At 43.1% G+C, this 24,136-nt stretch overlaps 1 pseudogene; it reads left to right on the forward strand.

Annotated features, from left to right (window-relative positions):
* Positions 1–24,136, forward strand: part of LOC136499015 (arginine decarboxylase 2-like) — a 32,646-nt pseudogene that overhangs the window by 4,628 nt on the left and 3,882 nt on the right.

Consider the following 24,136-nt stretch of genomic DNA (forward strand, 5'->3'; position numbering starts at 1 on the left):
AAATGCTTAGCCATGCTTAGTGCGATAGAAGTCAGGTGATTTCCTATCACCTGTGAGCTTTAGGATGAGGTGGATCACGGTAGGCTCTATTTGCTATCGTGGAAAAGAACTATGTTAATAATGAATTAAGACCGGGCGGAGTCTTGTGTAGGTTCAGACATAGTGACTCCGTCTGAGTCAGTTTAAGGACCGATACACTGTACGTCCTCATGTCATGTTGAACGCAGCCTAACACTTAGCTGGCTAGATAAGTCATTCCGACCGCGAAGCCTAGTAGCTCGGTTCAGGCCGGGGACGTGAGCAGGGGTCCGCAATCTGGATGGAAGTAAGGATGTGCAGGGAACCATTGGCGTAAGCCCAAGGGCGGGTTAAGTCACCGAACACTCATGGCAGAGTGGTTCTCTGATTTTGCGGTACTGTTCGGACTCATGACTTCTAAATTGTACCAACGGTGACTTGTTTGCGACCCTGACGGGGAGAAGCAGGGTTTGTGTTTAGGAATACCCCTCCAGCTGGATAGGAATCGATTCGAATCGCCAGTCTCTCCCGGATAGTGAGAACTTGACTGAGCAGCGGCAACGTAGATTCAATTAATCTAACAATATGGTTAAATGGATGATGATGATAAGGTTGCCACAATGTATACCTGATATGGTTATTAATTTTCGCACCCTAATAAACTGATTGTTTAGTACAGGTGCTAATATAGATGACAGGTTAATGGCTAAAAGTCACTACTAGTTCAGGTTAAGAGTTGATCATTATTACTTATGCTTTTTTGCAAAAAGAAAGTGTCAGCCAGATCCACTAAATTAAGCTATGCATAATCCTTGGTGTCATTTGTTTTGGTTTTCGACGGGTAAGTCTAGCTGAGTACATTCTCGTACTCAGGGTTTATTCCCTCTTGTTGCAGATGACCTTCTATATTAGGTATTCTGTAAGTATTGTCTCCACCTGGCGGGTGACGAAGACTAGATCATGGGCATGATCTCTGTTTCTCTTATCTAAATGCTTTTGCAGGGTTGTGATCAGCGAACCAGTATTTGTATTTGAACTCAGGGTGTGTAAGTCAAACTATTTGCTTCCGCATGTTTTACAAGATTGGTTTTGTAATAACGATGACTCTGTGATGATGTAATCTATTTGCAAACGTCTGCGAAATGTTGTAACGTACGATATGTTATGTTGAATTACTGTGATCTTGGTTGTATGCAAGTTGGATTGAAATCCTTTGAGATTTCAGTTGGCTACCGGGTTTATATGGGCTCAAGTTCGAGAATTTGATCGTTTCGGCGATTGTTTTTGTACTTGTGCTCTTATAAATTGGTCGGTTCTGTGACAGCTGGTATCGGAGCTAGATTCAACATTAAACATGTCTTACGGCTATTTAAAACAAAAGCTTTTGTTGTGAAAACAGTTTGCCAACTCATAGTTATACATAAGTGTTCAAAAATCAAAATTTTTATGGTGTACTGGTGATCACATCCCTTGTAGCCCACTTAAGGACTTCTAGGTGGCTTATATATAATTACTAACGTGGGGGAAATTGATTGTTTCTATTTCGTCGTCCATGCGGTGTGATATTGCATGGGTGCCATTCGTTTGAATGGTAATGTATGGATCAATTGCCTCTACGCCAAGGTAAGCGTGAGTTGCGAGAGCATGACCGTCCAACCGTCGTTCTAGGGGAGAGCTAGTTGTGGTTACTGGAGTATTTACATGTTGCTTACATGTATATATGAAGGTACTTAATTGTGGGTACATTTGTTGGGTAGTTTGGATACCGAAGTATATATATCTGGGGATGTATATATGGAGAGTGTCTTAGTTATGACTTGTGTTATTAGCATTATATCTTGTTGGGTTGGGCTGCAATGAAGTTTTCTACAGGTACGCTAACAATGCACCATGTAGATCGACTAGTTACCACTAATTGAGAGAACGTATGTATGCCACCGTATATTCCGCTAAAGCTTAAATTTTCTTAGGTTTGTGAGGACGTACGGAACGAGCATGCATCATATTCACTCATGTCATTCATATTGCATTACTCCCTCCCTTATAATTGCTTATCCCAAGTATAAAGTGCAACCTCTCAGCAAAATAATCCTCTCACGTGAATTGCATCCCTTTTTGATACAGATGGCCGCGCCCGTGTTTCCTACTGGTAGCAGCACCTTTTTGGACCAGTTCGGTACTCCCACCCTGCTCTGGAGAGTGCTCAGTTCAGTTGGGTACCCGGAGGCACCCAGCTACACGTGGAGGCAGGCGGTACCATTGAGAGATGTACCATGGTACGTCGTGACCTTTATAGTGCCGCAAAACCCCACAAGACCGTTGTGGCATGGGTGGAGCATTGAGACTGATGGACGAAGCCCATGGGAAGCCGCTCAGGTTGCTGCCCTTGATGTGCTGATGGATATAGCACAAAGCTTCAGGGATGAGTTAGTAGGTGGACCTGCTTCATCCATTCCCCGAGTGTCTCCTACTGAGGCTGAGTGGACTCAGGACATTGGTCAGGCCTTGGTTCAAGGCCGTGGCAAACGTGTGCAAAGCGACAATGCTAGGAATGAGTGCTATAATGGTGGTCTTGAAGCTTTATCAAGTCAGGCAAAACACCCTTTCTAGTGCGCTAGATGAAACTGGCAAGGCAATGGCAGCCCAGCACAAGTTCAGGTTGCGTACCCGCAAGTATCACCGTAGGGCGGATGCATGTGGGAGAGCTCAGCAAGAAGTTGAGGAGATTCACGGTATTGCAAATTATCGTCTACAACAGTGGGCCCAAACAACACGTGAGAGAGACGAGCTTCATAACCAGCTGATGAACCTCACTATTGAGAAAGATGAGACTGCACAAGAGTTGGATCATGTGACCTGTCATAGAGATGCAGCTTTAGAGTTAGCAGAAGAAAGACGTCGGGTTGGATTTTGGCTAACCACAACGCCTTTCAAAGAGAGCAAGCACTATAAGAATAGCTTGAAGAGCTTCAAGTTGAGCACCATCAACTGCACAACCGTCTGTTTCCTATTCCTCGCCCCATACCAAGGCATCCAAATGTGGGTGGACCTCAAGTGATTGAGGCCGATGATGAAGAAGAGGACGTGCAGATGGATGATAATGCAGCTGAGCCTGTAGATGAAGAAGAAGAGGAAGACCTAGAAGAAGTCCAAGGTGTCTCCAATGTGGACAGCGATCACTTCGATGAGTAGTAGTTAGCAAGTCTCACTAGTTAAGCTTTTGCAATCATTGATGTAATGGACTTAAGTGCGATGACTGATGTTGGATGTATTTTTTAATTCAAACTTGGCATGTAATGTACTTTAATTCGCTCCCTTCGGGATGCGTATCGTAATGGTTAAGTTTAAAACTTGTCATGTTGGAATGCACTGCGTATGGCGCTAGTAATCTAATTGATGATGTGGGGATTGGAGAATGAATTATTGCCTCTGTTTATTGTATGAAGTTTTCATTCTCGTCAGTAAATTCAGTTTGGCACAATTACATTGTTCCTCTCCAATGTGCTAACATCATCAATAATTACTGGTTGCGCATTGTTGCAGATGCCTCGTACTCATTCCATCGGTGCGGGTGATGATGATGATCTTCCACCACCACCACCACCCACACCCACGGAATTGATGGCAATTCTTGTAGAAGGACAGCGCACTATGGCTGAGGCTCTCCGTACGATTGCGAATCATGATGGCCGTGGTCCACGCCAAGGACCAGAACCAAATCAATATAGTGACTTCAAGGATTTCCTTGACATGAAACCCCCGATCTTCAAGGAGGCTGAGGAGCCCCTACAAGCTGATGAGTGGTTAAATACTCTCGAGCAGAAGTTCCATCTGCTCCGCTTGACTGAGGTGCTGAAGACTGAGTATGCATCTCACCAACTGCATGGGCCAGCTGGCATTTGGTGGAGTCATTATCGGTCCACTATGCCTGCTAATGCCCAAATCACTTGGGACCAGTTCAAGTCTGCTTTCAGGGGAAATTACATTCCTCCTGGTCTCATGGCGATCAAACATATAGAGTTCATGAAGCTGACCTAGGGGAACAAGAGCTTGAATGAATACCTACAGGCTTTCAACAACCTTGCAAGGTATGCTACCGAGTTTGTGGATACCGATGCCAAAAAGATTGCTAGTTTCAAGCGGGGACTTAGCCCCAAATTGATGAAGACCATGGGAAATTGCAAGTGTGCTCAGTTTAATGAATTTGTGAGTGATGCCTTATCGCAAGAGAACAACAATGATGTGTATGCTGCTTCAAAAAGTCGTAAGCGGGCCTATGAGGCAGGTGCCTCACAATCCAAGGCTCTAGCCACACAGAGGGCTCCATTTCACCCTCCAGCATCAGCCGCTAAGTTCCGCCCATTGCTAAAGAAGAATCCCGCCAAGACTGGGTTTTGTAAGGCATTTACAGTTGCTCTTCCTAAGGGCACTACCAGTCAAGGCAGTTCCAACGTTCCGCCAAGCAACATGCCATGCTAGAACTGCAACAAGCTAGGCCACTGGTCGAGGAAGTGTCCTTACCCTAAGAAGAATAACTACCAAGGTGGCCGTCAAGGGCAGGTGAACCACACTAATATAACTGAGATTCCTTCAGGAGAGGTAGTGACTGCTGGTAAGTTTCTGGTTGATCAACACCCCATAGTTGTACTATTTGATTCGGGTGCTTCACATTCCTTTATTAGTCCAGCATTTGCATCCAAGTTTATGCAGAAAACATATATGTTGAGGGTGAGGGTTATTGTATTAGGGCTGCCAGTGGTATTATCCCAACCAAGCTAGTAGTTGGGGACGTATAATTTGAGATAGAGGGGCGAAGTTATTAGGTTGATCTGGTAGTTTTACTGGGGCTAGGTATCGATGTGATATTGGGAATGAACTAGATGAGCCATCATGGAGTGCTTATTGATACATCAACTAGGGTAGTCATGCTCAGAGATTCTGGTAATCAAGAGGGTTTTCTAGTCCAGTTACCCCGAGACATCAATCTTTCTTGCACGACCAATGCAGTGCAAGCAAAGTCTCTGGCAGATATCCCTATCATGTGTGACTTTTCGGATGTTTTTCCTGATGATTTGCCTGGATTGCCCCCGAATCGAGAAGTGGAGTTCAAGATAGAGTTGCGTCTTGGTATAGTGCCCTATCTCTAGAAGGCCATATAATGCCTCCCAATGAACTAGCCGAACTTAAGACCCAGTTGAATGAACTTCTAAAGAAAGGCCTTATCCGCCCTAGTTCATCTCCGTGAGGGTGCCCAGCTATCTTTGTAAAGAAGAAGGATCAATCCCTACGCATGTGTGTAGATTATAGACCTTTGAATGCAGTTACAATCAAGAATAAGTACCCTCTGCCACGCATAGACATCTTATTTGATTAGTTGTCTAAAGCAAAAGTCTTTTCCAAGATTGATTTGAGATCTAGGTATCATCAAATCAAAATTTGGCCTGAGGATGTCCCAAAAACTGCATTCTCTACAAGATATGGTCTGTATGAGTACCTTGTTATGTCTTTTGGATTAACTAATGCCCCCGCACATTTTATGTATCTGATGAATTCGGTGTTTATGCTCGAGTTGGACAAATTTATGGTGGTATTTATAGATGATATCTTGGTCTATTCTGAGAATGAAGAAGATCATGTTGAACATTTGCGAGTTGTTCTCACTAGATTGCGGGAACACCAGCTGTATGCAAAGTTCAGCAAATGTGAATTCTGGCTTCGTGAGGTACCTTTTCTTGGACATGTGTTGTCCGATGGTGGAATTATGGTTGATCCCACCAAGGTGCAAGAACTGTTGAACTGGAAGGCTCCAATCTCGGTGCACGAGGTTCGGAGTTTTCTAGGGTTGGTTGGCTATTATCGTCGCTTCATCCTGGATTTCTCTAAAATAGCCAAGCCTATGACTCGGTTGCTGCAAAAAGACATGAAGTTTGTTTGGACTCCCGAGTGTGATGCGGCTTTCCATACCCTGTGAACTCTTCTAACTTCGGCTCTGGTTTTGGCACAACCGGATATCGAGAAACCTTTTGATGTGTTCTGCGATGCATCAGGTATTGGGTTTGGAGGTGTTCTTATGCAAGAGGGTAGAGTCATTGCTTATACCTCTCGCCAACTTCGGAAGCATGAAGTGAATTATCCAACGCATGACTTGGAACTCGTTGTAGTTGTTCATGCTTCGAAGGCCTGGAGAGATTATTTACTCGGCAATGTGTGCAACATCTACACTGATCATAAAAGTCTCAAGTACATCTTCACTCAACCAGAGTTGAATATGCGTCAGAGAAGATGGCTCGAGTTGATCAAGGATTATAACCTCCAAGTGCACTATCACCCGGGCAAGGCAAACATCGTCGCGGATGCCTTGAGCAGGAAATCTCATTACCACTCGTTGATTGAAAGTGATGTCCATTTGTCAAAACTCCTTCATCCTACAGTCCTTTACAACATCACTGTCAGTTGTACTCTACAGGGTCGAATTATCGAGCTATAGAAGACAGATCTAGGTGTGTTCCACATCAAGCGCAAGATGAAAGAGCAAGAAACCAAACATTTTCGAGTAGATGAAGATGGCGTGTCATGGTTCAAGGATAGGTTGGTGGTTCCGAAGGATAGAGAGCTTAGAAATCAAATCATATCCGAAGCCCATTCCTCTAAATTATCTATTCATCCTGGTAGCAGCAAAATGTATCACGATTTGAAGCCTCGATTTTGGTGGACCAAAATGAAGAAAGAGATAGCCGCTTATGTGGCTAGGTGTGACACTTGTTGTTGGGTCAAGGCTGTGCACATGAAAGCTGGATTACTTCAGCCACTCTCTATTCCAGGTTGGAAATGGGAGGAGATCAGTATGGATTTTATTGTTGGACTCCCTACTATGCAAAGGAATTTTAACTCCATTTGGGTGATTGTAGACCGACCGACCAAGTCTGCACACTTCATTCCTGTCCGCATAGACTTTCATCCAACCGACTATGCGGAGTTGTATTTTAATTAGATAGTCCGACTTCATGGGATCCCTCGTACTATTGTCTCGGATAGAGGACCATAGTTCACTGCTCGCTTTTGGGAGCACTTACACGGATTATTAGGAACTAAGTTAGTAAGAAGTTCTGCCTATCATCCGCAAACCAATGGACAAACTGAACGAGTGAATCAAATCTTAGAAGATATGTTGAGAGCATGTGTCATCTCGGCTAAGGGCTCATGGGAAAAATGGTTGCCCCTAGCTGAATTCTCGTACAATAATAGTTATCAATAGAGTATCAAGATGGCACTGTTTGAAGCTTTGTATGGCCAGAAGTGTAGAACCCCGTTGAATTGGGTAGAAGCCGGTGAAAGAAGATATTATGGAATTGATTTTGTTCAAGAAGCCGAAGAACAAGTCCGTACTATCCAAACCCACATGGCCGCAGCCCAAGCTAGGCAGAAAAGTTATGCTGATCGACGTAGAAAACCTATTGAGTTCGAAGTTGGAGACTTCATTTATCTAAAAGTCTCACCCATGAAGAGTGTCCAACGCTTTGGTGTGAAGCGAAAGCTTGCGCCGAGATATGTTGGTTCATTTGAAATCATTGGACAAAGTGGTAAGGTGGCATACAAGATTCAATTACCTCCTGAGATGAGTGCTATCTTCAATGTCTTTCATGTATCCCAATTGAAGAAATATCTTCACGTCCCTGAAGAGAGAGTTCCATTGGGGGATATCGAGTTACAATCAGATTTGACCTTTGAAGAAAAGCCGGTCCGAGTGATTAACACTCGTGACCGAGTGACTCGGAGTCAGGTGGTCAAGTTTTACAAAGTCATGTGGAGTAATCAGGGTAGTGAACGCGATGCAACGTGGGAAAGAGAAGATTATTTGAGGGATGGTTATAAGGAATTCTATCAACAATGGTACGTTTTTCAAATCTTAGGATGATATTTTTATAAGGGGGAAGGGTTGTAACACCCCAGGTGTTTGCCTTCCACATTTGCACTTGCATTTCATGAACATGAGCATCATTCATCCATTCATAAGCTTATATCACATGAAACATGATTTCGAAACATTGCAACATGTTGCATATTTCATGTGTGTTGTTTCTTTTATGAAATGAACGGTGTACAAAACTTAAGTGCAACTTGTGCAACTCACTTTAGTGAAACAAAGCTAGTTAATACCATGCAACAAGGTCATGAAACATGTGAAACATGACTATGAAACAAGTGTAACATTTCATGTGTTTTTCATTGTTTCAGTACATACAATGCTTGATTCTGTGTGACCAATGTGTGGTGTGACTAAAAATTCTCTTAAACAACTTAGTGACACCTAGAATGTCATTTGGAACATTGTTCATATTGATCATGTTGCCTAAATAGGATTTCAAAAAGTGGTTTGACTTGTTTTGACCCGTAAACCCTTTTGTTTGACTGTTTAAAAAGTGTAGCTTAGGATGTTTGCATGTCTGAGCAACCTAAAGCAAAGTTGTAGCAAATTTTATAAGGAACAAACTTTGTTTAGAAGCCAAGTCATGAAAATGTGCACAACATGTTCAAAAAGGACCCACAAGTCAGTATTGAAGGCTGATTCAACACTTGAAAATATTTCTAAGTCCTAAATGCAATTTCAGTTTGATTGAGCCAACTTTGGCTTGATACAACTCGTGATCCATTGTGAATTAGCTGATGATTTCTAAAGCATTGTTGGAGCCCTATCATAGCTCTACAACTTTCATGTACATTGCTTCCACTAATTCATCACGGTTTAAGAGATCAAACATTGTCAAATCTTGCTGTCAGGCTGATTGGTTTCACTGAATCGATGCTACAGTGACTGCCGTCTTCAGAAAACAAGCGCCTCATGGGTGACACTCGTCGCTGGCCGTCTGACCATGCTGCCACGCACCGCAATCGTCCTAGCGTTGCTGGCCACGACATGAACCTCCCGCGCGCCTGCCCGACAGCTCGCCTATCCATTTTGCGTTTCCAGTCGCCTCCATCGCGCACAGCAACAGAGCATCGCCGCTCCGCCATTGCCGAGCAAGCCAGCGTCGTCGCCTAGCTTGCTCGCCACCACAAAAACGTGACTGCTAGCTCGTCAACAGCTCCGCCGTGTCCTCCTCTACCTCTTCCACCTCTTAGCTGAGCCGATTGAGTCTTGGTAAGGGCACATTGGCCATTTCCCGCCACCACCGCCAAGAGTGTGACCTCGACGGAGTTGAGGCCGCCATGGTCGGGGAAGCTAGGAACCCTCCCGTCCTCCTCTCTTTGCTTGGGTAACACCGTAGCGACCCTCTAAAGCTCATACCGAGCTCGGTTGAGGCAGCCATGGCTTGCCGTCGCCGGCACCTTGCGCCGGAGCTCTACCGTGCTGCCATCACCGGTGACGAGCCACCTCCGCTAGGTCTTAGGTCTCGCCGGTAGCACCAATCGGTTCCCCTCATCACGTAGAGCACGTAGGTGGCCTTGGTGTCACCGGAGTTCTCGCCGTCGGTGAGCTAGACCACTGCCGCGCCATCGAGCGCCGCCTCCCCTGTTCTGTATCGCTGACAAGTGGGTCCGGCTGACAGGCAGGTCCCACGCATCAGTGACTGTTTGTTCAAAAGCTAGTTCAAATTTCCTGTTTTGAATGCTATTTTGTGAATTTTGTAACTCCAAATGTGTAGATCCAAATGGTGTGATTTAAATTTTGTTAGACTCACAGTGAAGTCTAGTATTTAAGAAAAATATGACATGAGCACATGATGTAAAATTTTTTTGATGAATTAAATAGGAACTTGAAATGTGTTTTTAAATGCATGCAAACTTGTTTAAATCATATCTTGAGTTTCTGTGATCCAAAAATTATAAAATTTTGTGGGTAAGCTAGTCTTGCTTAGTAGAAGCTCTGGTTAAAATTTGAGAGTCATTGCATGTATGGTTTTTGAGTTATAGATTTTCCTTTTATCATTGATTGATACTTGTGTGAATTTTTATAAATTATCTAGGAATCCTATGACCATGAAACTTGGTGGGTAGTATCCTAGTACCTTAAGGATGCTAGGAAAAATGTGAAATCCATTGCTTGACACTTTTCACTAAGGTTTCCTAATTATGTCATTTTAAGCCATTATGTCTTATCATTTTTGTGTAGGCTGTTATACTTGCTCAAATGGTGTGAAATTTTGATGGTAGTCTACTTAGAGCATGTAGTATCTACTGTAATTTTTGTAGATTTAATGGTGTAGTTTTCATATATGTTTACTATTTTCTCTAATTAATTAAATAAATTAAGAAAGGTATTAAAAGAAATGTTTTGGTGATGAACACCCTACTTTCTGGTGTTCTTGTGATATGTGTAATAAATGAGTAGAGTTAGTTTTATTCAATTATGTGTTTACATCATAAGTTAATAATTATTTCGTTTGCATTATGTCCCTCTGGACAGATCTGGGGACTTTATAAAGTTTCCCATGATATTTTGGTTTGCTGTAAATGTGATGTATATAAAAGTTGTAGATAATTTATGTATCTAGCTCATGTCAAAATTTGATAGCATTTGGCCTAGTAGTGTAGGAACTACAGCTGTTTAAAATTAGGTTCTAGTTTTGCCTACTCTCTGTCTTGTGAAGGCAGAGTTCTGTTAATTGATGAATTCGACTTGGTAAAGGTTGGAATCATCCTTTGAGGTTTGAAAATGAATTGTAGATAATTTCATAAGCTTTCCAAATTGTCTTGTTGCATGTCATTTGGATTTATAAAGCTCCAGTTATGGCCAGTTTACTATACCACTATATAGTCTCCAATTGTTGAAATACAAATGCTTGATTGTATGCTTGTTGCAATATTCTTGTTGATTGTTTAGGGGTTAGACTAACTTGAGAATATGCTTAGGTGCAGGTGCTAGGTCATTATCTGAAGATGAGCAATTATACATTAGGTTGTATAAACTTGGTAAGTAAAGTGATTTGAATAGGGCTTAAGTTGGAATATGCAGACTACAGCGAACATGTGCATTCCCCGAGCATCCCTGACTCCATTCATGTGCATCCATGATATTTATCTTGCGCATTCATGCAATAGGTGTGCCGGAGGGAGTGACGTTGCTGGAGTTCGAGGGAGCCAACCAGGAGGAGGAGCCCGTGGTGCAGGAAGCCGACGAAGCAGCCGCCGCGGAGGAGTTGCCCGAGTGCCCTGACCACCAGCCTTCCTCTTTCCTGAAAGGCAAGCCTCGGAGCATATTAAGCCTCCCATGTTTTTACAAATACATTGAGTATCTTTTATTCATTGATGATGCATTAAGTATAGGAATTGGTTGGAACCAATTGCTGCATTATATATCCCTCCTTGTCCAGAGATCACACTGGAATCCTATTTAAGTTTAGGAACGGGTTAAATGCTTAGCTATGCTTAGTGCGGTAGAAGTCAGGTGATTTCCTATCACCTGCGAGCTTTAGGATGAGGTGGATCACGGTTGGCTCTATTTGCTATCGTGGAAAAGAACCATGTTAATAATGAATTAAGACCGGACGGAGTCTTGTGTAGGTTCAGACATAGTGACTCCATCTAAGTCATTTAAGGACCAATACGCTGTACGTCCTCATGTCATATTGAACGCAGCCTAACACTTAGCTGGCCGGATAAGTCGTTCTGACTGCGAAGCCTAGTAGCTCGGTTTAGGCCAGGGACATGAGCAGGGGTCCGCAATCTGGATGGAAGTAAGGATGTGTAGGGAACCATTGGCGTAAGCCCAAGGGCGGGTTAAGTCACCGAGCACTCATGGTAGAGTGGTTCTCTGATTTTGTGGCACTGTTTCAGACTCGCGACTTCTGAATTGTACCAACGGTGACTTGTTTGCGACCCTAACAGGGAAGCAGGGTTTGTGTTTAGGAATACCCCTCCAGCTAGATAGGAATCGATTGGAATCGCCGTCTCTCCCGGATAGTGAGAACTTGACTGAGCAGCGGCAACGTAGATTCAATTAATCTAACAATATGGTTAAATGGATGATGATGATAAGGTTGCCATAATGTATACCTGATATGGTTATTAATGTTCGCACCCTAATAAACTAATTGTTTAGTACAGGTGCTAATATAGATGATAGGTTAATGGCTAAAAGTCACTGCTAGTTTAGGTTAAGAGTTGATCATTATTACTTATGCTTTTTTGCAAATGACCTTCTATATCAGGGATTCTGTAAGTATTGTCTCCACGCGGCGGGTGATGAAGACTAGATCATGGGCATGATCTTTGTTTCTCTTATCTGAATGCTTTTGCGGGTTATGATCAGCGAACCAGTATTTGTATTTGAACTCGGGTGTGTAAGTCAAACTATTTGCTTCCACATGTTTTACATGACTGGTTTTGTAATAACGATGACTCTGTGATGATGTAATCTATTTGCAAACATCTGCGAAATGTTGTAACGTACGATATGTTATGTTTAATTACTGTGATCTTGGTTGTATATAAGTTGGTTTGAAATCCTTCGAGATTTCAGTTGACTACCGGGTTTATATGGGGCTATGGGCTCAAGTTCGAGAATTTGATCATTTCAACGATTGTTTTTGTACTTGTGCTCTTATAAATTGGTCGGTTCTGTGACAGTGCTGGCGGCAGCGGCTCAAGTGCATCGACAATGGCGTCGCGCACCCTGGTGCTATGCACCGAGAGCGGGCGCGCCATGATAACGCACCACTCCATGATCATCCTCGAGGCGTTGTCGGTGATCCCGGAGCCGCCAGAGGACGAGACCTGCGACCAGCTGCTGAGCAAGATCCTGGACCTCTCTTCGAAGCAGCCGAGGATGGCGGGTCACTATGGTGGCAGCAACGTGGACTTGTACTCGCATGCCGCCGAGCTCCAAAAGCAGGGCATCGAGATGTATAAGCTGGCCAAGAAGATGTGCAAGAGGGTCACCAGCGATGCCAACACCATCTACAACTGTAACACCTCGGGTGTTAGCTTTGCATAACTTGACTAGCATAGCATGAGCATGATCATAAAGCATTCATATACAAGCTTTGACATTTGAAACATTCGATTGAAACATGTGCAACATTCTTATTATTTCATGTTTCCATGTGTATGTGCATATGATCATGAGTGTAAACATGTAGATGATTGTGTGACCTTGCAAATAGCTTAAACATGTTTAGAATATCATCATGAACAACTTTGGTATTTAGGGCTAGGGCTAATTAGGTCATTAAGTCATAGTTTGAGTATGTATCATCATTTGAATGTAGCTTGTTTGACCAAGTTTGAACTAGGTGTTAGAGACCTTGCATGGAGGAGATCACTAAAGCAAAGTTATAGTGTTTGACATAAGGAACAACTTTTATTTTGAGGTCATTAACTGATTCAGCTCCTAGCATGCTTGAAAAGGTCCCACAAAAATCAGCAAAATCAAGATTTCAACACTTAAGAAATTTTTCTAAGTCTTGTACCCTAACCGTGCTGACAGCCGATGTTTGGGATGATTTTACTCCATTTCTATTGCGAATTAGGACAAGTTCTTTGAACAAGAATTGTAGCTGGTACTTCGGGCTTCAACTTTGGTTTAGGAAGTTTTGGCTAGAAGTCCACGGATTAGGAGTTTGATCGACTCAAAAACGCGCTATCAGGCTGCTCCTCGCTCGACTGAACGAACTGAATCGCAATCTTCAGTGGCCGACCGGTTCAGGTCTTGGCCGCCGCAGTGGACGTGAGGCTGGCCGCGCATCGCCGGCGCTCTGCCCAGCGCGGCCAAGGCAGGCAGACGCACGCCTTCAACTCCCCAGCGTCCGCCCGCTCCCTCCCGTGGTCACCATTTTCATTTTCCCCGGCCTCATTCCTCGCCGCAGCAGCAGCCGAGCACAGCACCGCTCCACCGAGCCCGCCTGAGATCACCGCCGCCCCATTCTTCGATCAGTCGCGCCTAAAGCTTCACCTCCATCTGCTCTATCCTTCTCTCATAGCAGCATCCACAGCCATTCCATTGGTAAGCTAAGTTTGCCTTGCGCCGCCGCGGGGATGCCTCGTCGGAGCTCCGCCATGGCCGCTGCCGTGGCCGTGCTTCGTCGGAGCAGCTCCAGCCGTTTAGGTCGCGTAGCCACCATCGTAGAGTCTCCGTAGTCCTATAGAGTGCGTCGTTTGACTTCGCCGTGGCCTCCACCGGCATGGCGCCGCCGTCCTGCTCCTCCGAGCCGCCATGGCCGCCACCGTCGTAGTTAGCGCCGGCGAGAGGCCCCACCAAGTATCTCAATGGGTGCGCTAGGTCACGAGTGTCATGTAGCGTAGACGTCATCACTAGCGAAGCTCACCGTCGACGAGCCATAGCCACGCAGTGCCGAGCAGCACCGCTGCTCTGTTCGTGGCTCACTGGCATGTGGGGTCCCCTATCTGGCGGGTCCCACCGGTCAGCGACAGGAGTACAATAGGCTAGTTCATTTAAATCCAGATCTGGTGTTGTTTTGTAAATTTTGTATCTTCAGTTTGATAGCTCTAAAAATTGTGAAATAAATTGGTTAGTGTTTCCTTAGGAAGTGTAGTATTTAGGAAAAATATGTTTTTAACATTTACAGTAGAAATTTTTGGAGATTTAAATAGGGATTTGAAATGTGCTTTTGAATGCATTCAAATTTGTTTATTTTATATCTAGAGTTCCTATGCTCCAAAATTTATGAAATGTTTGTGGTAAGCTAGTATTAGCATATATGAACTCTGGTAAAAATTTGAGGACCAGTGCATGTGTAGATTTATAGTTATAGATTTTTCTTTTATGAATAGTTAATCCTTGTGTAAATTTTTATAAATTAATTATGAATCCAAAATTCATGAAATTTTTTGGAGGTAATCCTAGTAGTATGTGGATGCTAAGAAAAATAGGAAATCTATTGCTTGACACTTTTCAATAGGGTTTTCCATTTATGTTATTTCAAGCCTTGCTGCCTTATCATTTTTGTATACGATGTTCTACTTGGTCAAATGACATGAAATTTTTATAGTAGTCCTTTGATAGCATTATTAAGGCACTGTAAATTTTTAAGAATTTTTGAAACACATCTATTATATGTTTATTATTTAACCTAGATATCTAAATAAAACAATAAAGGCATTTAAATAAATAGTTTGGGCTTCACCATTATATTATCTTAAATGTATTTGGTATGCTTAAACTGTTGGTAGATTTTATGTTGTCAAATTTTGAATGATTACATGAAGTAGAAGTATTGTTACTTTGTATTGCATATTGAATAGTTTCTGGATAGATTCTGTAGTTTGAGGAGTTGCATGTTGAAAATGATGTGTACTGTAAAAATGGTTAATAACAAAGTTGTAGAGAATTTGATAAGCTTTCCAGAAAGTCTAGGATCACTGAATTTGGATTAGTAGAACTCCAGTTATGAGTGAAACAAGTAGCTACTGTTTTGTGGCATAATCGATGCATTGTGGAAATAGTTAATTAAATAATCGAGAAGAGATATGCACCTACTCAATAAACATGATAAACTTGTTAACATATATGCATTCGTAATACTTATGCCATATTCATGCATCTAGGATCGGAGGAAGAGATCACATTGCTGGAATTCGAAGAAGCAGAGGAAGGAAATCAATAGGAGGATCCGCAAGCCGCAGCTCCCGAAGGCGTGGAGCAGAACCCTGAAGAGCTTCCGGAGTGTCCTGACCACCGCCCTACTTCCTTTCTGTGAGGCAAGCCCCGGAGCATTATAAGTCTCCCCGTAATTTACAAATGTTTACTTAAGTACTTATGATTGATACATTAGGTTATAAGAGTTGAATGGAACCACTTGATGCATATAAATTCCTTGTCCAGATATTACACCTTTAACTGGTATAGGTCTAGGATCGAATATATGCTTAGCCATGCTTAGACCGGTAGAAGTCGGGTGATGTCCTATCACCTACGAGATGTAGGTGGATACCGAAGCACGGTTGGCTATATCTGCTATCGTGGAATAGAACCATGGGGAAAAAGTAAATCGAGACCGGATGGGAAGTCGATAGAGAAGCAACAAGACATGGAGGTCTTGGGTGTGGATCTATCCCCGTCTGTGTCAATTAAGGACCGTACCGTTGTTGGTGCTTCTGACAAGATTGAACGCATGCCTCTCACTTAGCTGGCCGGATAACTCGTTCTGACCGCGAAGCCGAGTAATTCAACTCAGGCCAGGAACCATTCTGTTGTGCGCTCCTTCTGGGGAATGATCAGACTGAGCCCAAGGGCAGGCTTGGCCTGAGCATCCTGGCATCTGGTGTTCTAGATTGTGCGGCGCGGTACGGACCCACGAAATGTGTACCTGAGTTGTACCAAAGGTGACCTAAGGCTATCGTGGCTGGTAGACCTGGATTTGTGTTAGGAATAAATTCCCAGCTGGTTGAAATCGAATTCGAATCGCCGTCTCTCCCGGATAGTGAGAAACTTGGCTAGTCCCAACATCGTAGTAACTGTGTTATGAAACATGATGGTTTGAATGAATATGGAATTACAATACCTGCTACGGTTACTATTGTATGCTTCTAAATGATATACCACATGTTTGGCATAGGATAGTTGCTAATCTAGAAATGGATAGTTATAATTAATCTGATAAAGAAATTGTAACTGTACCATAATTCAATTGCTTTTACGCAAAATTGTTGTCAAGTTATGTCCACTTATACAGCCTTGCATAATCCTTGGAGTCATGTTATTTCTGATTCATGACGGGTAAGTCTAGCTGAGTACCTTCTCGTACTCAGGGTTTATTTTCCCATTGTTGCGGATGGCACTGTGTATCATGGTTATTGCAAGAGTTGCTTCTATCCCGCTGTGGATGAGGAGTAAGCCTTGGGTAGGCTTCTTTATTAATTCCTATCCTTGCTTTTGTGGATGTGATCTGACTTGGCACTGTATTAAACTATGTTGGAAACTTTATTTTCGAACTTAATTGCTTCCGCTTTATTTATCAAACTCGGTTTGTAATAACTTTTATTCATACTCTGATGACGAAATGTATCTGTGAACTTTATGTAATATGTGGCATGTATGTTGAATCTTGTACGATCTTGGTTGTTGTAAATCGTTTATCGAGACCTGTCGTGGTACTCGACGGACTACCAGGTTTATATGGGTTCAAGTATGACAGTGCAACCGCTTGCGGGCTGCCATTGTACTTGTACTCTTATGAATTGGTCGGTTCTGCGACAGCTAGCATCAGAGCAAGATTCAACGTTATTTGTCACAAGTGTATTTAAAACAAAAAGTTTTGTTTTCCAAAAACCCTCCTCTAGCAACTAATAGTTATATAATAGGTATTTGAAATCTAAAGTGTGCCAATGATCACTTTCCTTATGCCCAAATTAAGGACTATTAGGTGGCTATTTAAGTACTAACATGGGGGGTTTTACTTCGTCGTCCATACGGCGTGCTATTGTATGGATACCATTCAGTTGAGTGGTAATGTATGGATCAAATGCCTCTACGCCAAGGTAAGATGATGAGTGTATGACCGCAAGATGTGAGCGTGCGGTCGGGGAGAGTTAGCTTTGGTACGGCTATGTATGCATGCCTGCATGCGTATATGGTACGTATTTAATTATGGGTTTAAATTATTGTCGGGTAGATTGATACGGAGGTATATGTATGGATATACATATATGGAAGTATTTACAATTACATTCTGCATATTTCATTATGGGTTTCGGGCTGAGATAAAATTTTATGCAGGTACACTAACAACGAAACGTGTAGCTCGACTAGTTACGCTATTTATGAGAGAACGTATGTATGCCACCGTGTCTACCATTAGAAACAAATTTTTCCTAAGTTTGTGAGGACGTACGGAACGAGCATGCATCATGATAATTACCATTCACATAATTACATTGTTCCTCCCCTTATAAAATTCTTACTCGGTTATGTAACTCTTATCCATTATGGCATTGTCTCACCAAGTGGTGCATGTTAATGGTGCAGATGGCACGCACCAAGCAGACTGCTCGCAAGTCCACTGGAGGCAGAGCTCCCAGCCGTCAGCTTGCTCCACGTACACGTCAACGTCACACATTTCTTGGAGAATTTGGGATGCCTACACTCTTGTGGAGAGTGCTCAGCTATGTAGGCTATCCTGATGGAATGGAACCCCGCTACTTCTGGGCGAATGAGCAGTTGGGGGAAGGTCTCTTGGTTACTGTGGAGGCCGTTGTTCATCCCCAAGGTGACGATTCTAAGTGGACAGGCTGGTGTTATGAGTCAACTGGCAGGACTGCTGAAGAAGCAGCTGGCAGGGCAGCCTTTGGGATCCTGAGGGATATCATGGATCATCTTCCTCAGGAGCTGGCAGGCTCTTTGGTTGGAGTTTTTCCAAGGGGTAACCCCTCTACTGACTCATGGCAGCAGGCAAGAGGAAGATCTTTGGAGATTGGTGCAGCAGAAGGGCAGAACAGTGATAACCCTTCCATGAGCACCATGTTTGTAGTGATGAGAGTGTTAGATGGAGTAGAAGGTAGCCTCAGACGTGTGTCTGGTGCTCTTGGTCATGCCCGCGAGGACCGACTGTTAGCTTCAGAGGGAGCATGATGCTGAGATTAAGAGGCTCACTGAAGAGATGACTCGGTTAACTCACCAAAGGAATGCGGCCTGGTCTAGGGAAGATGTTCTGAGAGCTCGACAGTTCGAGCTGGGGCAGCAGCTGGCCCATGCGAAAGAATACAACAATAATCTACATGAAGAGGTTCACCTACTGAACAACCAGCTCCACCCTTATGTCCCACCTAGAGCCACAGAGATGGATCTAGAAGGGGACGAGGAAGAAGAAGAAGTAGAGCCTGAAGAAGAAGTGGAGCCTGAGGAAGGAGATGATCCTATGTCTGACCTTGATAGTGATCATGATGAGGATTAGATCGCTTAGTACTTAGTGGAAGGTCTAATGTATCACCTTTATTCATGTAATGGACCTGTAGTTCAAGTTTGGCATTAGTGACCCGACTATCATGTAATGTTGATTAATCGCACGTTCGGTTGAACATCAATGCAATTCCAGTCCCTTGTCGGTAATCACGATTTAAATTGCATGCGTTATGAGCGCGATGAGTGGTCAAATTGGGGATGTCATGTTGCGAGAATGAATTGTTATGCCTCTGTTTTTATTGTGATTTTGAGAAATTTCTCCAGTAATTTCAGTTTGGCATGAGTACCTAATTCATCTGCAATCTCTTGACATCAACCAATAATCGCTTATTGTTGCAACTTCGCAGATGACGCGCACCCATGCTGGAGCTGGTGGCAGCCAGGATGGCAACCATGATGACTTGCCACCCCCACCGCCACCGTCTGCTCAGGAGTTCTTTACCCAGTTCCTAGGGAGCCAGAGGACAATGGAGGAAGCTTTGCGCCTTATCGCGCAAAACACTGCTCGTGGCCACCCACATCAACCAGGGGCCGAGCCAAATTAGCACAGTACATTCAAGGAGTTTCTAGATACGAAGCCTCCAATCTTCAAGGTGGCTGAGGAACCACTACAGGCTGATGAGTGGCTGAATACCATTGAGCAAAAATTCCATCTGCTGAGGGTCACGGAGCATCTGAAAGCAGAGTATGCTTCTCATCAATTGCAAGGACCAGTAGGGATCTGGTGGACACATTTCCTATCGTCTTTGCCTGCTAATGCGCGAGTTACCTGGGAACAGTTCAAGCTAGCTTTTAGGGGACACCATATTCCCCCGGGCCTGATGCGCATGAAAGCGGCCGAATTTATGAGGCTTACTCAAGGAACAAAGTCACTCACAGAATATATGCACGCATTCAACAACTTGTCAAGATATGCTCCAAGTTTCGTGGATACTGAAGAGAAAAAGATAGAGAGTTTCAAGCGAGGTCTGGGTACCAAACTTATGAAGACCATGGCCAATTCTAGGTGTGCCACGTACAATGAGTTTATTAGTGATGCCTTGACCCAAGAGAACCACAACAACATGCATGCAATTGCCAAGGGTCGCAAGAGGGCATATGAAGCCAGGTGCCTCCGGATCTTTCCAGTCGAAAGTGCCTATCACAACTAGGCCACAATTCCGTCTACCTGCACCCAAGTTTAGGCCTCCACCACCTAAAGCTCAGAATAATAGGCCACAGAAACCATTCCGTAAGGCGTTCACTATTGCCCTACCAAAAGGAAATGGCAATCAGGACAGCTCCACCGGATTCAGAAGTAATCAACCATGTTTCAACTGCAACCAACTGGGTCATTGGTCCAAGGAATGTCCCCACCCCAAGAAGAATGGCAACCCAAATCAAAACAATCAGAGGCAGGTGAATGCCAGGGCACGTCAGGGACAAGTGCATTATACCGCTGTGGAGGAAGTGCCCACCGGAGAAGTTGTCACGGCTGGTATGTTTCTCATCAACAAGCATCCCGCTGTTGTTTTATTTGATTTGGGAGCTTCTCATTCATTTATGAGTCAAGCATTTGCATCTAGACATGATCAAGAAATAATTGAAGTAAGCAAAGGGGGTTTTAACATAAGTTCAGTAGGGGGAACTGTTACTACCAAAAAGATAGTAAAAAATGTACTCATCTCTATACAAGGGAGGGAGTACACAACAGATTTGATAATATTGCCCGGGTTATCGATAAGTGTAATCTTAGGCATGAATTGGATGAAGGATCATGGTGTTCTTATTGACACTAGCACCCGTACTATTATGTTGAGAGAACCCACAGGAGGGAATGCTTTTCTAGTACCACTCTCCCGCAATTTCGAGCCCTAACATTTAGCCTGTGCTATCCAAACCACCACAATATGTGATATCCCTGTGGTTTGTGAGTTTCCGATGTATTTCCAGAAGAATTACCCAGTCTACCCCTAGATAGGGATGTGGAATTTAAGATCGAGTTAGTGCTAGGTACGGCACCCGTATCTAGAAGGCCTTATAGAATGCCACCCAATGAGTTAGCGGAACTTAAGGTTCAATTGCAAGATCTATTGGACAAGGGTCTTATCCAACCTAGCTCATCTCCGTAGGGATGTCCAGCCTTGTTTGTGAAAAAGAAGGACAAGTCACTAAGAATGTGTGTAGATTACAGACCACTCAATGCTGTGACCATCAAGAACAAATATCCGTTGCCCTGCATCGACATCTTGTTCGATCAGCTAGCGAAGGCAAAGGTATTCTCTAAAATTGACTTGAGATTAGGCTACCATCAGATAAAGATCAGACTGGAGGATATACCTAAAACTGCTTTCTCTACTAGGTACGGCTTATACGAGTATTTGGTTATGTCCCTCGGACTAACAAATGCTCCAGCCTACTTCATGTACCTGATGAACTCGGTATTCATGCCCGAACTTGACAAGTTCGTGGTCGTGTTTATCGATGATATATTGATTTATTCAGAAAATGAGTCAGATCATGAAGAACATCTGAGGGTTGTCCTATCCAGATTGAGGGAGCATTAGCTATATGCCAAGTTTAGCAAATGTGAATTTTGGTTGAGCAAAGTACCTTTCTTAGGTCACATTTTATCAAAAGATGGAATCTCTGTAGACCCATCCAAAGTACAAGAGGTCATGGATTGGAAAGCCCCAACTTCGGTTCATGAAGTTCGGAGTTTTCTCGGGTTAGCAGGATACTATCGTCGGTTTATTCCAGATTTCTCAAAAATAGCTAAGCCTATGACCAGACTACTTCAGAAAGATGAGAAGTACAAATGGACACCAGAATGTGAAACAGCTTTTCACACCCTCAGAACTTTGTTGACTACAGCACCTGTGCTAGCACAACCAGACATTGAAAAACCTTTTGATGTATTTTGTGATGCATCGGGAATAGGTTTAGGATGTGTGCTTATGCAAGAAGGAAGAGTAATTGCATATGCTTCTCAGCAATTGAGAAAACATGAAGTCAACTACCCTACACATGATTTGGAACTTGCAGCCGTTGTCCATGCATTAAAGATATGGAGACATTACTTGTTGGGCAATGTATGTCATATCTATACTGACCACAAAAGTCTCAAGTATATCTTTACCTAGCCAGAGCTGAACATGAGACAACAAAGATGGTTAGAATTGATTAAGGACTACAATTTAGAAGTGCATTACCATCCGGGTAAAGCTAATGTAGTAGCCGATGCACTCAGTCGGAAGTCCCATTGCAACACTGTGGAAGCATTGTTGGAAGATGGATTCAACTTGTTACATCCTGTAGTACTACACAATATCACAATCAGTTGTTCACTTGAGGGCAAAATCATAGAGCTACAGCAGACAGATGTAGGAATAAGTCACATCAAGAGAAAAATGCAAGAGCAGGAAACCAAACATTTTAGATTGGACGAAAGAGGTATATTATGGTTTGAGGACCGGCTAGTGGTACCAAAAGACCATGAGCTAAGGAATCAAATTCTAGATGAAGCTCACTCATCCAAATTGTCTATCCATCCGGGTAGTAGTAAGATGTATCAAGATTTGAAAACCCGTTTTTGGTGGACTAAGATGAAGAAAGAGATCGCAGCCTATGTTGCTAGGTGTGATAACTGCAGTAGAGTGAAAGTCGTCCATATGAAAACTGCTGGGTTACTTCAGCCATTGCCGATTCTAGGATGGAAATGGGAGGAAATCAGCATGGATTTTATCATAGGCCTTCCAATGACGCCACAAGGTTACGATTCAATCTGGGTTATTGTTGATCGTCTCACCAAGTCAGCACACTTTATACCCGTGAACACACGGTATATAGTTGGAAAATACGGATGAGATATATGTTTCCCAGATCGTGAGACTGCATGGAGTACCCAGGACTATAATCTCCGATCGAGGACCATAGTTCATAGCTCATTTCTAGGAGCACTTACACCAGGCTTTGGGAACCAAGCTAATCAGAAGTTCGGCATATCATCCGCAAACTTCAGGACAGACAGAACGAGTGAACCAAATCCTAGAAGATTTACTTAGAGCTTGTGTTATATCTTCAAAAGGTTCATGGGAGAAGTGGTTACCTTTAGCTGAGTTCTCCTATAACAACAGTTATCAAGCGAGTATCAAAATGGCTCCATTTGAAGCCTTGTATGGCAGAAAATGTAGAACTCCATTGAACTGGATTGAGCCCGGTGAAAGGAGATACTTTGGTATTGATTTTGTCAATGAAGCTGAAGAGCAAGTACGTATCATCCAACAACATATGAAGGCATCTCAATCAAGACAAAAGAGTTATGCCGACAGAAGAAGAAGACCACTAACTTTTGAAGTGGGTGACTATGTATACTTGAGAGTATCACCCATGAAAGGTGTGAAAAGATTTGGGATGAAAAAGAAGCTTTCGCCAAGATATGTAGGGCCATACAAAATTTTGGAACGAAAAGGAAATGTTGCGTATAAGTTACAACTTCCACCAGAGATGAGTGCAATCTTTGATGTGTTCCATGTTTCTCAGTTAAAGAAATGTCTTCGAGTACCTGAAGAAGCTATTGCACCCACCAACGTGCAACTTCAATCGGATTTGACCTATGAAGAAAAGCCAATTCGAGTATTAGAGGAGATGGAGAGAGTAACACGGAGTAAGATTATTAAGTTCTATAAGGTGGTGTGGAACAATCATAGTGAACAAGATGCTACGTGGGAAAGAGAAGATTATCTACGAGAAGTTTATCCCGCCTTTTTCCAAGAATGGTAGGTCTTGCAAATCTTGGGATGAGATTTTTATAAGGGGGAGGGGTTGTAACACCTCGGGTGTTAGCTTTGCATAACTTGACTCGCATAGCATGAGCATGATCATAAAGCATTCATATACAAGCTTTGACATTTGAAACATTCGATTGAAACATGTGCAATATTCTTATTATTTCATGTTTCCATGTGTATGTGCATATGATCATGAGTGTAAACATGTAGATGATTGTGTGACCTTGCAAATAGCTTAAACATGTTTAGAATATCATCATGAACAACTTTGGTATTTAGGGCTAGGGCTAATTAGGTCATTAAGTCATAGTTTGAGTATGTATCATCATTTGAATGTAGCTTGTTTGACCAAGTTTGAACTAGGTGTTAGAGACCTTGCATGGAGGAGATCACTAAAGCAAAGTTGTAGTGTTTGACATAAGGAACAACTTTTATTTTTAGGTCATTGACTGATTCAGCTCCTAGCATGCTTGAAAAGGTCCCACAAAAATCA

This window comes from Miscanthus floridulus, chromosome 13 (genome assembly GCF_019320115.1).
Source record: "Miscanthus floridulus cultivar M001 chromosome 13, ASM1932011v1, whole genome shotgun sequence".
Classification (NCBI taxonomy): domain Eukaryota; kingdom Viridiplantae; phylum Streptophyta; class Magnoliopsida; order Poales; family Poaceae; genus Miscanthus; species Miscanthus floridulus.